The sequence below is a fragment of the Microtus oregoni genome, unplaced genomic scaffold, assembly GCF_018167655.1.
Source record: "Microtus oregoni isolate MIOR12 unplaced genomic scaffold, Mior012 000061F_ref0000440, whole genome shotgun sequence".
Taxonomy (NCBI): Eukaryota; Metazoa; Chordata; class Mammalia; order Rodentia; family Cricetidae; genus Microtus; species Microtus oregoni.
The window spans coordinates 6,899,911-6,917,418 of record NW_024543871.1 but is presented as its reverse complement, the minus strand read 5'-3'; positions in this window follow the sequence as shown (position 1 = coordinate 6,917,418).

The following is a 17,508-nucleotide window of genomic DNA, read 5'->3' as shown; positions in this document are numbered from 1 at the left end:
TCCCTTGAACCCAGGTTAGGTGACTTACAACCTCCTGCAACTCTAGCAGCAAGGGATCTGACACCCACTTTTAGCCTCTGTAATCACATGCACAAGCCCCCCACACAAACTAATATACATATAATTCAATATAAAACCAAATCTTTATACAATGTAGGGATGGTGAGCTGCTTCAGTGGTTAAAAACACTTGTCTAAACCCCCAAGTTTGATTCCTAGGACCCGTATGCTAGGAAAAAGTGGTTCTCAAAAGCTGTCATCTGACCTCCACATGCAAGCTGTAGCATGTCTCTATCTGCTCATATTCACACATCATACATATACACAATATTAATAAAAATAATAAAATATTTAAAAACTAGTTACAACTATTTTTTTCAACATAGATAGCAGTCTCATTAGTTGGGCCTTCAAGGAACCTTGGCTTCAAGTTTTGGTCTCAAATCTGAAATGGCTCGCTTTTTCTCCCTTACCCCACCACCTCAAATTCTCTCTCTTCGGACTGTATCCTAGACACGCAAGAGCATTTGGTCAAACCACAAAGAGCAGCCAAGTCTATGGACTGAAATCAATCAAACAAAGGCAACTTCATATTTTTCAGCCGAATAAATTTGACAGTAGGCCCTTTCATTCTTCTGACTTTGCCTCATTGGTCTTAGGTGTTGCTCATTCACTCCTTACTTATTTAATGTGGGGTGTGGGTTGAGCTCAAGTTGATAGGCTTGGTCGGCAAGTACCATTATTCACTATGCCACCTCGCTGGCCACACTCTGCTTTTCACATTGATCACTTGGGAATATAATTATCTACCTGCCCATATTTTCACCTAGCAGATAGCTTCCCTGAAGGCAAGTATGAATACTTTTCCTCCCGATGTCCCTAGATTTCTGATAAAATCTAATGTTTGACAAATACTGTTTCAAAACATTCACTGAATTCCGTTGTTTCAGTCTTCCATTGACCCCCTCCTTTCACAGGTAGTCTCTGTAATGACATGATTCTGGGATTATGAACATATTTTCTTTATTCTTCTCTCATACACTACATCCCAATTGCAGCCCCCCTTCCTCCACTTCATCCAGCAAACCTTCCCTCCACATCTCTTCTCCCCCAGATACACTACTCCTCCATTTCCCTTCAGAAAAGAGCAGGCCTCCCAGTGATATCAAGTGAACAGGGCATATAGCAAGACGCAATAAGACTCTGCATAAACCCTCATGTCAAGGCTGGACGAGGTGACCCAGTAGAAGTATAAAGGTATGATATGTCATTCGGCTAACATTTTTCCCCTCAAATAAAACTTCCTGATCAGGGATCTTGGGGATTCTGGGTTTCTTTCCAGGGCAGTGGCTGTTAAGCAAGCTTGCATCAGAGCAGTAACAATATGTTCTCTGCTAGAGGCTAGAAGCTGATGTATTCATTTACTAGATTAGACTAGAAGAGAGAAGGCGAGTTGAGCTAACAGGGTAATAATTCTCCTGGCATTCATTTACTAGTTTTTCAGGGGAAATGCGATTTGTGCTTCATTTGCTGTCATTTTCAAAGTCATTTCAAAGCTGAGCTTTCAAAGGTACAAAATGACTCACCTCTTAGCTTATCCATTTGTTTCAGCAAACTTGGAGCTTTAGAGCATCAGTTTTAGGGGCTGGGGAGACAGCTCTGTTGGCAAAGTGCTTGCCTTGTAAATTGGCCCCAGCCTTGCAAATCTGAGGATGAGTTCCCACTCCAAAAAAGCAGGGTTGGTGGAAACAGCCACTTAATTTGATCCTGTTTTTACGCATTTAGTTAAACAGCTCCTTCCTGCCCTATGTGTTCTTGGCTAAGACAGAAAATGCACTGGAGGCTGAAGTAGGAGGGCGAAATCCTCTTCAAGATGACTTCACTTACACATCTGGGGTCCAGGGGTTCGTTCGTGAGGCTCCTTCTTCTTGTGGTGTCTTAGTATTTAGGACCTCAGGATATCAGAGGATGTGAGGCTAAAGGTGGTAGCACTCTTTATATGACAGCTGACTTTTAAGAGAGAAAACAGAAACGGCTAGTCAAGACTCTTAAAAACTGATGTCTAGAGAGAAGAATAAATAAAAAGGAAAAAGGGGAAAATGGAAGTCTGGACTGGCTTCAGCATATTCTTTTATATTCCGTAGATAAAGTCAATTCTGCCCAGCCCGGAACTCAAGCATAGAGAAATAGACTGTGTGTGTCCATTTTTAATTGGACGCATCATCATCTTCTGGTTATTGTTTGGACATGTGAGGCCTGAATCGCATATCGAGCTGCACAGGAGTCTGTGATTAGGCCCTGCTGAGCTTATCTGCCGGCTGTGTAATTATCTCTTCTTGTTCTGGTTCCTCACTGAGTTTACACAAATAGCTGAGCATTTTCAAAACATTGAGTTAATGAAAACTTTGTCACCTTCATTTGGTGATTGAGAATGCCAATGATTTTTATCTTGCAAAAAAACCGCTTTTGGGACTGAGGATGGAGCTCAGTTGGTAGAGGCCTGCCTAATATGCAGGAAGCCTTGAGTTCAATCCCCAGCCCTTCAAACACCAACAGCGATTTTACAATGCCTGTGATTGCAGCATTCAGGGAGTGGGGCCAGGAAAATCAGGAGCAGAAGACCAACAAGAGAAAGAAATGAAAATTCAATGAAAGCCAAGTTCTTCTTAGATGATGCTTTGTATACATGTGCAGAAACGAATAGCTCTGTTCCATCTATGAGCATTTTCATTATACACTTTACCCAGAGATAAGTAAGCCTTGAGGGGGTATGATATTGCATAGGATCAAAAGCGATTGTTTCCATTTTGGCCTTTTGCATCTCTGGCAAATGTAAGGACAATTTCAAGATTAGACAAGTTACTCTTTATGTCACGTAGGTGCCAGGTTTGTCTACTCCAGAACGATTACATTTAGAAGGTTATTTAATATTTTCAAATATTTTTCTCCAAGTATAATAACAAACACACATGGAGATGCCATAATGAAAACTCTTACTTTATATGTTAATATAAAAATTCATTTTAAAATATAAAAGAAAATACAACCTAAAAATGAAAACATTTTTGCTAGTTTTGATTGATTATTTTTGGACAATTGCCACCTGACTAGATTCACTCCCTTGGCTTTGTGGCTGAGATGACAAGCACATGCTAAGGCAGAAGGACCTATAGAACAGTGGAGATGGGGCCGTGGAGATGGAAAGCCAGGAAGCCAAGCAAGCATAGAGACCTGAGTCTGACCCCTCAACCCATGTAAAGTTGAAAGGTGGAAGGATAGTACTCCCTTCCACATACATGCCATAGTTCATGTGCACACAGGTATTAATGACAATTCATTTCATTTTTTAAAAAAAGACCATTACCTTTTCTTTTTTTAAAAGTGCTTGAAGACAGAAAGGGATTAGAATTTTCAACATGCAATTTTATACATGTGTGTATAGTTTGTTGTTTTCGCTTTCAATTTACTTTTCAGCACACCAAATCTTTAATAAATTGCTATCAGTTCATAATACATAAAGACAAGCTTTCTTTTTTAGTAACATTTAATATTTTCCAGGTTTTCATTGCCTTAATAAATACCACTACGTTCAAACTGAACACACACAAGCAAGTTTAGGTTGAAACAAAGCTTATTTCATTTTCTGATTTCCCTCTCTCTCTCTCTCTCTCTCTCTCTCTTAGGTTTGTTTACTTGTTGAACTTAGGTCTCCAAGCTTGGGGACAAGATTCTTTCCGCATCTTAAAGACTCAGAGGAGAGGTTTTCTGTAGAAATACTCTAATTGGTCTGACTGTGGTGGCGCACACCTTTAATCCTGGCACTTGGGAGGCAGAGGCAGCTGGATCTCTATGAATTCAAGAACAGCCTGCTATACAGAGCAAGTTCTAGGACAGCTAGGGTTACACCGAGAAATACTCTCTTGAAAAAAAAAACAAAACATCAAAGCAAAACAAACAAACAAACAAAAACCCAAAGCACTATAACTGCAGGAGAAAGGAGAAAGAAAGCCAGGCAAAACTATAGTTCCTAGTGCAGAGAGAGACATGTTTCTAGGGGGCAACCAGTTTGAAATGAATCTGTATTAGTCAATTGATACAAAAGTTTTAAATTAAGGCAGATTATCTGCATTTGGTGACTCATGATTGTAATCCCAGTACTTGAGAGACTGAAGTTGCAGAAATGATGTAAGTTCAAGACCAGATGGGAATACATACTGTATTCTAGACTAGCATGGGATGAAAAGGGAATTCTAGACCAGCCTGGGATGAAAAGGGAATTCTAGACCAGCCTGGGCTAGAATGAGATTCTGTCTAAACAAGCAAGCAAGATATCTAAAAGTTCTTCAGATATCAAAGTATCATATTGGATGATATGCAAAACACTTTAAATAGCAAAATGTTTTAGGATGCAATAACAACTTGATAAAATTCTGCTAATATTTTTTTATTAGCTTCAATTTTTGCAAGAATTATTTTCTTGCTTGGTGTGATAACTACAGGTTAGCTGGAAAACTAGATAAACCTCATGGAACTGAAGATTGATTTGTTTTTTTAGGGAAGTTCAAGTTTTTCCTCTGGAGGTTGGTAATGGCATTTGCTGAGACATGCCTGACAGTAGACAAATGACGGATTAACGGGAGAAGGGCACAGATTTGTGAATGCATGAAAGCGCAAGAAGGAGACAAAATATGAAACGCAATGAAGTGTCAGACAGTAAAGATTTCACTCTGCTTTTCGGAGAGCAGATGGCAATGAGGGCTACAGGCAATTCACAAAAGTAGTCCAGTGTTTTTTAGGGCAGATCTTTGGGCCCCAAAGAATAGACAGTTGTACACAGGTCCTATGAGCTCTAGGTTTGGTGTCCAATGATTTTAAGTCTTTCTTCTGTGGTTGGAGTTTCATCTTTATTCATTAGCAAATTTTAAATGAGTAGACTTAAGGCAGATGTGTGGAGCTACCTCTTCAGTGCTAGGTCTTGATAGGTCTTCTGGAAGGTAAGGATACCTCCAGGAAAGCTCCTTCTTTTGCTTTCAAAGAGAAAGACAGTCACAGGCAAGGGCGGGAGGTAAGGGGTGAAGAAGGGCTGTTCTGAGGAGAGGGATGGAGGAAGGTAGATGGCTACTTCTTCAGTTAAGCACAGTACTATTGTTTTCAGAGTCTCAAATGTCTCCCAATCTCCATTCTCCAATAGTTCACAGCAGCTGCACCTGTCAGATCTTACTCGATTGCATGAGGTAAAAGTGTTGGCTTTTAGTTAAGAACTGGGAAGAAAAGAATTCAAGAAGAAAAGCGATAGTTGAATAGGAAGGGATTATAACTATGATCACAGAGCAATACAGTTATTCTACTGTTGTGGGATAATCTCTTAGTACACTGTGAATATGTATCTTTGCCAAGGTACCTTCTAACTTGTAATAAGGAGCTAAATGGCCAATAGCCAGACAGGAGATGACAGGAAGGTGTTCAGGGCAGAGATAGGAACTCTGGGAAAGAATCAGAGAAATGGGAATTCACCAGTGAGATACAGAGGAAGTCAGACATATTTTATGGAGGAGAGGTAAAGAGTCATGTGACAGAAAGTAGATTAATACAAATGGGGTAAGTTATACGAGCTAGTTGGGAGCAAGTCTAAGCTAAGGCCAAACTTTCATAATTAATAGTAAGCTTCCATGTCATTATTTGGAAGCAAGTGGTGCAAAGAAAGTCTGCCTACATTCTACAGGGTTACTGTACAAAGAACTTTCATAATACATATAGGTTTGGTTTTTTCGAGACAGGGTTTCTCTTGTAGCTTTGGAGCCTATCCTGGAACTAACTCTTGTAGACCAGGCTGGCCTTGAACTCACAGAGATTTGCCTGCCTCCGCCTCTGGAGTGTTGGGATTAAAGGCGTGTGCCACCACCACCTGGCTCATGATATGTATAGTTAAGAACTCAGCTGAGCATCCCAACTTGAAAATCATTGCATTTCATTAATCCTCTTTCCTGGATAAAATGATGCCTTTGTGATGTTTATGAAACAAGGTCCTAAAAGGGGAAAGGAAAGAATCTGGCTGGGGTACAGGGCAGAAAGCTTCAGAAGAAATAAAAGGAAGACCAGGCTAAGAGCGCCAGCCTCAGTACACTTGTCCTGGGGTTTCATTTTGTTGCTTTGCTTAGTTGGTTGTTTCGATACATAGTGTCACTAAGTAGCTCAGGCTGGTCTCAAACTCATGAGCCTCCTGCCTCAATCTTCTAAGTGATGGGATCACAGGTCTCTGCCACCATACATGGCTGCCCACCAATCTTGTTTCTATATTTACTTAATGAGGTATGTATAACCTGTGCTTTTATGATTTCTACCACAAGTTTTGCTAGAGCGTTATTCAGACAGGGATAATCCCCACTCTTGGGAAATAACTTCTATGGCTGGCTCTTATCTGCCTCAAGAATGAATGGATAATTCACTAGGAAATTTGAATGGCATTAACAGGATACTCAACTCTGTTCATAAAAATTTATTGAGAAACTTCTCTATGGGGGGACCTGAAAGATGCACTATGCTACACCTCACCACTATTCTCTCAAATCCAAGGAAGCTGGCTGTGCCTCTTCCCAAGTCACACCAATTGCTATCCTTGGTATACTCAAGGCTGCGGACAAAGCATTTTCTGGACAAGAGTCCCTGAAGCAGATTCTTTCTCCTACATGCCAGTCAATCCAGTGAAATGCTTGGAGTCCAATCTCAGTGCTCCCATGACCAGAGTGCCTAGCCATAAGACTTGGCTCTGATTCTAGGTATTCATCTGCATTAATAGAAAAGGGAATGATATTAAAAGAAATAGAGAAAATGGATGCATTTACAGTTTGGGGCCAAATTAGGGGGAAAGAACTTCTCAATTTGTCTCTATATTGTTCACAGAGTGGTCACAATTTAGAGAAAATGAAAATAAAAGCCAAGAAATATACATACGACATACATAGATGATCTTTCTTCTGAGAGATAAAGACTTACCTGTGATGCCGAGACTTTACGGTGACCCGCCTTTTCCCTCAGTGTGGCATTTCCCTAGGGCAGTCCTAATCCCTGGGTCCCTATTATACCACCACTCTGTTACCTTTTATGTATTACTTCTTTGTTTTAAAAAATCCTTTCCTACAAAATGGAAATTAGTCTGTGCCTATCATATAAGGTTGCCATGGATACTAAAGGAGACATTTGTAAGGTACTTAGAAGATACCAGGCACATCATAACTTCTTGGTAAATATTAGCTAAGACTTTGGTTACTATGATTGCTGTATCAAGTTTAAGTGTGATTACTCATGTAGGACCCACATGTCAGAACATAGGTTTCATTAATTTTTTACCACCTAAGCCCACTTTCAGGCCAATTTGCCGAGGGACGTTGACATTTGCTGCTAGTGCATTGATAATGCAGGTGGAAGGTAGGACAAGAAATGCTGTGAAGTGACTCACTCTCCTTCATGTTGATTTGTGTGCTAATATTTTAAATCAACCCAAATGGGTCTCAGAATTTTTTAATTAGCAGATACTCAATAAATGTGCTCTTACCTTGAATAGCCCACAGCCCCCACTTATCACTCTAATTTCTCATATCCTTAAGCCTTAGCTGTAGTCTAGCTATGCTTCCTGTGTTGTCATTCTCTGTGCCTTTATATACCTTATTATTTTTGTGCTGAATGCACTCAGCTTTTCTTCCTGTATTCTCAAAGAGTAAATCAAGTGCGGGGCACTCTATAAACTATTTCTGAGCTGTATGAACTCACTGGACAGCCTATGTATGAATGAGAAGTGGATGTTCAACTCTCCAGAGGCCCTGAGGTCAGTCGTCCTTCCAGACAGAAGGAATGGATGAAAAGACATCAGCTGACCTAGAGGAACTCAAGGTAAATTGAACTGGGTCTATTTCCAGGCAGATGAGAAGACGTCTGGCTGGCGTTTGTCACAGTGACCTTCAGGTTTTAGGATGAGTGTATTAGGAAGACAGAGGAAGCATCTTGGATAGTCTGGGATTGGGTTGTTAACTCCAAATTTGCTTCTGGGAATACAGGATTGGCCAGCACTTACCTGTGACACCACCCAGAATAAGATGAGTCAAGCTGAAGCCTTCTAATCATAAAACTCCATTCTAGCAAATCTGTTTTTGCTCATGAGAAGTTGGAAGATTATAAAATTGTGAAACTCCAAACTACTGCTAACATATGTTTATCTATATTTATCATATCATATATTTAAGATAGAATATCATGTAACCGAGCTGGCCTGGAGGATGACCTTATAGTCTGATCCCCCTGCTTCTACCTCTTGATTGCTGCAAGTGTTGAAAAACCGCAACTTTTTTTCTATATTCCCAAGAACCAAATCAAGTATGGCATCGACAGTGAAATATTTCTGAGCCAGATGAGCCCACTTAGAGGTGAAGAGGAACACCCTGTTGCCACAGCGCTAAGAATTAAAGCTGGGGCTTTGACTCATGTTATGCAAGCCTTTACCAGGGGAATTGCATCCTAAGACTCTGACAACTCTTTACACAGAAAAAATGTGAGGCAAACTTAGCTGGAGCTTGGAAATAAGAAAAAGATCTCCACATATTCTTTCAATAACCCGAGGGACTTTTAAAAACAGGCTACATTTTCTGAGAGATTATATAACTTGAACCATGTTTTGGAAGGAGAGAACTAGGTAATTTTGGCTGAAAAATAATTTCTGTCTTGATAAATAGCACCAAAGATTACATTTTTTTTTGCCGCTTCATAGGTGATAGCTGTTTTTGTGTGGAGTTTAGTAAATTTATTACTTCTGTCAATAACTATATATCATCAGTCTCTCAGAGATTCCTTTGAACCCACTTTCTACTGTGCCGTTTCTATTAGTTTTCTTTCACTGTGACAAAATACTTAATCAATTTACAAGAAAGAAATAATTTGCTTCGGTTGATAATTTCAGAGGTTCTGGTCCATAGCTGTTTGATCCGTTGCTGATTAGACCTGTGTTAGGCAGTACATCCACTGGAGAGAAAGTGGGTGGAATAGGAAGAACCTTGCCTAAGGGAAGCTGGGAAGAAAGGTGAGCGGAGAAGGCAAAGTCCTGACACTCTTTTCAAGAAACAGCTCCAAATTCTCTGAAAGGCTTTCAATAAGGCTCCACCCGCAGCCTTCCTTCCACATATAGACTACTTATCCAAACTGAAACACTTTTGTTAATAAATTAAATGGTAGTGATATGTAATCATTTCATATTTGTATGACTCGTGGGGGGGGCTTATGGTGTTCATTTGTGTGTGTGTGTGTTTGCGTGGGTGTGTATGTGGGTGGCGGTGGTGTTTGTGTGTTGGCCAGAAGCTGACATCAAGCATCTTCTTCATTTTCTCATTATTTTTTCTTTTTATAAGTAGGGTCTCACAGAATCTGAATGTTACTATTTCGGCTAGGCTTGCTGGCCAGGAAGCTCCCAGGATCTGGCCATCTGAAGTTACAGGTGTGTCCAGCTTTTACATGGGTGTTAGAGATCTGAACTTAGCTTGTATAGCAACCATATTACCAACTGAGCCATCTCTCCAGATCTCTGATTCGTGTTCTTTATGTTTAAAATAAAAATTTTATAAACTCTGCCATTTAAAGTCAAATTTTTTTTGTTTGCATGTATTGGTATTCTTGTGTATACACGCAAGTTCCCAAGTGTATGGGCATATATGTGTGTGTGTGTGTGTGTGTGTGTGTGTAAGCCCAAAACTGACCACTGGTGTGTTTATTCCTGGATCTCTCTCTAGTCTATTTATTGATACAGGATCTCTTGATGAATCTGGACCAATTCCAGTTTGTCTGGTTAGCCAGCCTCCTCCTAGGAGCCTCTCTTTCTGCACTTCAAGGGCCTGTATTTTGATGTGAGTTCTGAGTCCCCAGAATCCAGTCGTCACTCTTGTGTGATAAACACTTTACTTACTGATCCATCTCCCCAGCCCGAGTCACAATCTTTGTGTAAAAATAATAAGTTTGAGAATGGGTTTTAAAAAGAAAAAGTGCCAATGTCTTCCTTATTGTCGCACATGGGGAAGAGTCAAATTAGAGGTAAATAATCAGAATAATCATTTGCGAATGACAGACAAGGACAACACCACTGTGAACATCATGAATAGGATCCTCAGAAAGATGCACTGGGAATGAGAGCAAAGGGATGAACCTCTGGAGAGATTCACAAGGCAAGGGTTTGGTTTCTTTTCTTTTCAATTTGAGTTCATATAATTTGAAATTCTGTGCTCATTTTGAATTTAAATTATTAATTACTTGACAATTTTTCAAACTCAACAGACAGTTCTCAAAACATGAAGTACAAATGACTAATAAGCATTTGAAAAAAAGTGTTCATCATCCTTTGCCAACAGGGAAAGGAAAATTAAAACTACTATGGGACTCCATGTTGTTCTAGTCAGAATGGCTATCATTAAGACAACAAATGATGCTGATCATGGGGGGTGGCGGAGAGTATGTTGGACCCTTATTCACTGCTGGTGGAAGCTTAACCGGGGCTAGCCACTGTGGAAGTCCATATGAAGGTTCCTCAAAAACTACAAACAGAGCTACTCTATTACCCATCTACACTACTACTCTGCATATATGCCCAGAGAACTGTGAGTCAACATGCCACAGACATAGCCATGTTTATCATAACGCTGTTCACAATGACCAAGTTATGTCATAAGCCTAAGGTCTGACAGCAGATAAAGGGACAAGAAAGTGTGACATAACTTTACATGCACAATGGAGATTGGTTCAGTCATAAGAGGAATGAAATGGTTTGCCGGGACATGTATGCAAAGGAAGATCGTCATATTAAGTGAGGTAAACCAGACTCAGAAAAACAAGTGTCACGTTTCCTCTTATCAGTGAATCACGTATTCTTAGTCATACACATAAAACTATCTGTCTACCCACACACTTACCTATGAATGACATAAAGTAGACAAAGGGCAAAGGGACTAGTGAGAGAGAAAAGAGGAAGGAAGCAGATGGATAAGCGGTGAAGATGGTCAAAGACCACACTATACCCGAAAGAAACAGGCTTTGTCAAGCTTATCACTATATGTAATTCAATGACTATATACCAATTCAAAACTGATTTTGAGGGAAATGCTATGGGTCTTCTATGTTCAGTAGAACTTTCTTTCCAGCCTCTTCTTGAGTCCTTTCTGTGCCATTGGATGAATGGGTGTGTTCTATAAACTTCCTTTAGTAGGCCTTGCTTGCTACTTTGCTGGTAAACTTCCGGAAGAGACACTGGCATTCTCAACAGAGACATGTAGACATTTGGAGATGAGACTCAGTTCAGGATCATGGGGTAAGTTCAAGCCCCGGTCCTGCTCCTTCCTAGTTCGATTTCAATGATTTAGCCTCTCTAAGCATCAGTTTCTTAACTTAGCGAATAGAAATAGTAACAGTAGGATTTACTATACAGATTCCTTCTAAGGCAGTGGGTGGCGACTCTTTTGGGGTCAAATGACCCTTTCTCAGGGATCACCTAAGACCATTGGAAAACACAGAAATTTACATTATGATCCGTAAGAGTAGAAAAGTTACAGTTATGAAGCAGTAACAAAAATAATTTTATGACTGGGGGTTACCACAACATGAGAAACTGTATTAAAGGGTCGAAGCATTAGGAAAGTTTAGAAGCTCTGTTCTATGGTATTTGGCCTAATGATTGGCAAATAACAAAACTTTCAAATGTGGATATGCTCTAGTTTATTTCCGTTGCTGTGACAAAAATGCCCTGACAAAATGCAAACTTGGAAATAAAGGCTTTTTTTTTTTGCTTGCCAGTCCATGTTAAAGTCCTTTATCAAGGAGAAATCAAGTATCTAGTTACACCATATCCACAGTAAAGAGCAAAGAGAGAAGAAATACTTAAAGCCTTGATTGCTCTCAGCTAAGTTTCTCCACTCTGATACAACAGAGAAATTCCCCTGTAGGGAGTGGCGCTGCCCACAATGGGCTAGGTCTCTTTACATCAATTAATAATCAATATAATCTCCACAGACATCCCCACAGGCCAACCCTATCTAGATAATTAATTCTTCATTAGGAAAATGTCTTCTCAGAGGATTCTAGGTTGATAGTTCAAACTAACTTGTGCAAGGTTCTATTGTTATTTCTTGCTTAGACAACATATAGTCATTCAAATATTTTCTATATTTTACAAGACTTGCCTTTTGGATGTCTCTTTTCTCTACTTAATAAGGCCATATTGAGAAACTAATAAGATTATAGTAAGCATTTGCATTTATCCAGTGAAATCATTACCCTATCATTTTTGGAAAGACAAATAAAATGAGACCCCTCAAATCAGAAAAGTCAAACATGTTAGACTTCCAAAGGAAATAATTTAACTTGCATTCCATCCCACAAGCGTATTCTTATTTTCGTCTTTGTAGGTAAGTAAGGTCTGCCCTATCCCTGTGGAGATGATATTGAACTTTTCAAACTCAGCCATAGAGAGGAGGTCACTGCACTTTCTTCATTTTTGCAGTAGCAGGCTTGTATAACCTAATGCTGTAACTAGCATTGCATGACAAGAAGAGAAAAAGAAAAAATTCGTATGAGTCATGATTTGAGCTGTGTTCCCAACCCTGGTTTAATCAAGTATGACAGCATAATTATAAGGCTTCCTACACAAGGTATTTAGGCAACTGAGATCTTCTTGTCCTGATGTAGGTTTCTGGCATTATAACAGTTCTTTCCCAGCATACTCACAGAACATGTTTGTATAAGACTAACCTTTCAAAAAATCCTGGGCAATTTTACTGCCAAACTTCCTAAAGTTAACCAAAATAATTTACTTACATGCCAACTCTAGAGTCCATGAATAGAACATGGAGGAGAAGTTCTAAAGGGGTCAATTATAGCTTTAAGTTTGGACACCATTGTGTATTTTATTTAGTGTTTATGCTTAGTGAAAATATCAACCACATGCAGAATTTTTGTGACAGTCAGGGTTGAGAAGGTTCTGCAGGCTAGGCAGTCACATTATTAATTGAGCTATGGCCACACCTCCATCAGGTTGGAGTTTGGTAGTTTTCCAGTAGGGCTTTTGCATGGATTTTGTGTGTATGTTTTAAAAAGGAAGGCATTAAAATGAAATGATCTTTGAGGTTCCTTAGAGCTATAAGTTTGAATGTTGATTTTTTCTTTCCCCTGATGTCTTTAAAAAATAAATTATACTTTACCCTTAACAAAATATAAAGTTATAAAATACAGTGCTTGATGTGTTTTAACAAACATATACATAACTGTGCTCCTTTCCCCTTCAAAACATGGAACATTTATATTATCACACCAACTGTGTCCCTTCACAAAGAACGCCTTCCCCATAGGCAATCATTGTTCTGGTTTCTATCAGCATTCTGTGATGGTTAAACTTTTATTTGCACATGTATATGTTTGCAGTGTGGTGGTTTGAAGGAGAGATGTTCCCTTTAGTTTGGGAGCATTTAAATACTTGGTTCCCAGTTGATGGCTGTTTGGGGAGGATTAGGAGTTATGGTCTTATGGGAGAAAATCTGTCAGTTGGGGGTAGGCTTCAAATCACGTGCCACTTCTAGTATACTGTCTATTTTTCCAGTTTGCACTTCGAGATGGGAGCTCTTAACTGCTGCTCCAGCCACATGCTGCCTGTTACCTTTACTTTGCCATCATGGATATCCCTCTGGAACTGAAAGCCCCAAATAAACCCTTTCTTCTCTAAGTTGCCTTGGTCAGGATGTTTTATCACACCAATAGGAAAGTAACTGCCAAGAAATTTTAAAGAAGAACAACATCATTAATTGGGATCGAGACCATTCTCATAATATTTTGGCAAAGAATGTGGTTATTTTGTTTCTTTGTCCTAAAAATTTGCCCAAGGCAAAATTGAAAAACAGTAGGTTAATTTCCTTGGAGAAGATTTCAAGACGGCCATTATATTTGAAGAACCAATGTTCTTCCATTTTGTCCTCTGTCTCTATCTTGTGTCTTGTGTAAGCTATTTCCTGTAAAACGTTTCAGTTCTTAGAAATGGCTAAGGGCTTCTGAGACTATGCAGGGGCAAACTGGAGATTGCAACCAAGCAAAAGGGGTGGTAGAATCTTCTTTTTCCGTTAAGTAGAGTCACTGAGGCCAGGCGTATGTCAAGGGAGTCCCGGCAAGGAGGTGTTGAGAGGCCACTTTGTAAAGCTGTGGAAGTGAGACCTGGATTGTGTTAAAGACCCCAAGATGCTGGAAACATCAAAGCCATAAGACATCTGCCAAGGAGAACTGCAGATAGGTAGTGAAACCAGCCCAAGAGAGAGGAATGTGTTGCAGGCAACAAAGCTGGAAGGGTAGAGCCATCTAAATCCTTGGACATTAGAAGGGGGTGGTGGGGGAAATACACAATTTGGAGTTTGTCTTACTGGTTTTCATTCTTGCTAGGTCCAATATTTCCTCATTATACCTCATTCCTCCCTTTTATAGTGGCAATGTATGTTTTGTGCAATTGTATGTTAAAAGCATGTAGCAATTTGCTTCTTGTTTTTAGAGGAGGTTACAATTAAGAAATTGTATTGAGGCTCAGAAGAAATATTGGACTTGGGACTTTTAAACTGTCTTGAGATTGTCAAAGGCTGTGAGAACCTTTGCAGTTAGACTAAATCCATTTTGCATTATGATGTGGCTACAAGCCTACAGGGTTCATGGAGGGGAATGTGGGATTTGAATGAGAATGACCCTCATTGGTACATATATTTGAATACTTGGTCCCCAACAGCTGGAACTATTGTAAAGGATTCAGAGATGTGACCTTATTGGAGAAGATGTACCATTGAAAGTGGGCTTTGAGGTTTCCAAAGCCTGTGCCATTACCAGTTAGCTTGTTTTTTGTGGCTGCTGTTGTTGTTGGTGGTGGTGGTGGTGGCTTTTGTATGTTTATCTTTTTGTTTTGTTTGCCTTGTGGTTGTGTCTCAATATATGAGCTCTCAACTAATACTCCGGAACCAGGCTTGCTATGCTCTCTGCCGTAATGGTTATGGACTCCAAACTCTAAAATTATAAGCCCCACACATACTCTTTCTTCTATAAGTTACCTTGATCGTGGTGTCTTATCACAGCAACAGAAAACTAACTAAACAGCAACTCATCCAACATACATGTGTGTACACTTGCATATGGAGACCCGGGGTCAGCATTGAAAGTTTTCCTGTATGACTCTCAATATTCTTTGAGACAGTGTCTCTCGCTGAACTTGAAGTTCATCTATTTGGCTAGACTGACTGATCAGACAGTCCCAGGAGTCCTTCTGTCTCTGCCATCCCTTGCACAAGGATTACAAATGTACCCTATGTACGTGGAAACCTGAAGTCGGGCCCTCAACGTTTGTTCATCCAGCTCTTTCCCCACTGAGCCATTTCCTCAGCCCTTTGTTGGTTAACTTCCTTGTCAATTTGATAAGATTTGGAATCACCGGGGAGGTATACCTGTGTGGGAAGCTATAAAGAGTGTATTTCCAGAAAGACTTAAGTGAGGAGGTAAGACCTATTTTGACTGTCAATGGTATCATCCTACGGAATAGAGAGTGGGGAGGGCCAGCTGAGGACTAGCATCCCTGCCCTCTACTTGCTGCTCGGCACTGTGGACTCAACAGCAAGTGCTTTTGCCTTTCCTTTCGTGATGGGCTGCATTTCTGTGGGCTGTGAGTTCACACAAGTTCTTCTTCCCTTAAGTTATCTTTGGCTCGATATTTGATCTCAGAGAAGAGAAAAGAAACTAATGAGTATATACAGAACTTCATGAGAATCTGGCTTCTTCTCTCACTTATGGTTTTGAGATTCTTACATGCTGCTCTATGCAACATGCTTCATCCTGACTACCAAAATCCATTTCTCCATTCTTCTCTTAATGGATGCCTGAATAAATGTTCTTGTATGAATCTTTAGGCAGGCATGATTTTGTTTCTCTTGGGTAGAAACTTAAGAATACGATTGCTGTGCTATAGGGTACTTAGAAGCAGCCAAAGGTTGTCCAGAGTATTTCAAACTCTCACTAACATTGTATAAGAGTCGCAAGTGCTCTCTACCTTGATGACTCTCTCTTTTCATGGTGTGTCCATCTCCTCTGGATGTGTTACCAAGGAAACCAAGGAGATGTTCCCTATTACTAGCAAAGATATGCTTGAAATGTTACCATAAGATGCTACAGTTCCTGGAAAACAGCATGCATTGATCACATTAGAGGTGATTTTTAAAAGTAAGTCTTAGCTACAAAGCATCGTAAAGGAACATGCAACTATGGTATGATTTATGAATAAATACAAGGAGATTCATGTTTACACTTGTTTGCCATATCTTCATAGTTCTTCAGAACAGCCGGAAAACCCCCAATTTCTAATATTTTTACGTGCAGAACATTGCTAATTTGTCTTGGCAATAAGGAGCTAGGCAGAAGGAACTAATAATTTGCTCATCTATCAAATTTTGAAGTACTTTTGGAAAATGAATTCTTGGCAAACTTATGCTGTCTGTTAAGGGAGCTCTAAGAATTTTTTTAAAAAGCAAATTATCCAAACTATTATGGATCTAATGGATATGGGGGAGATACTGTGAATGACAGCTCTTTTCTGTTGCCAGTAAGGAAGTATTTTGCATGGTAACTAAATAATCTGTTATCATTTATCATTCAGTAAACATCTATTATATCTTAGGCAATGGGCTAAGGATTTTCATGTGTCAATTCATTTGATCTTTGTAACAACTTATAAAATGACAATATTAATTTCATAATGTCGTAGAAGGGGAAAGTAAAATTCATAGAGGTCAAAATTATTTAACCAAAAATAAAACTATTGCACGGTAACTAGAATATGAATCTAATAGGTAAGCCTTTGGTAAACTATACTTCATTAAGAAAGCTGAATTGAGTGGTCACATGGAACATCATTCCTCTCTCTCTCTCTCTCTCTCTCTCTCTCTCTCTCTCTCTGTCTCTCTGTGTGTGTTTATATGCATGTTATGAGTTTACCAGTAAATCTTTTAAGAGTAAAAATTAATCCCAATTAGAATAAAATTCTGTGGAAGAGGTGGGGTGGATCACAGAGAAAAGTAAATGGCATAAAAATATACTGGTGAGTTAAAGGATTAAGAGAGGATGAGAATACAGGAATGGGTAAGAAGAAGGGGTTCTATGTGTACTAACTGAAACTAAAGATTTATGGAAAAGTCTCATGGAAACTGTGCTAGCTAGTTTTTGTCAATTTGACACAAACTAGAGTCATCTGAGAGGAGGGAACTTCGATTGCTTTGCCATCGCCCTTGGTAACACACATAAATACATAGGAAGACCCAATTACTGAAGACACCTACACTTTGGCTGCAGGACATAGCGCAATTGATCTTAAGTTGACTGAGAAACTTTCTCCCCACTAGCTAATTTTCATGGTGCCATAAGATGTCATACACACCCCCTGGAAAAGAAAAGACACCAGTGGCCCCACTCAGTCCTGGACTCT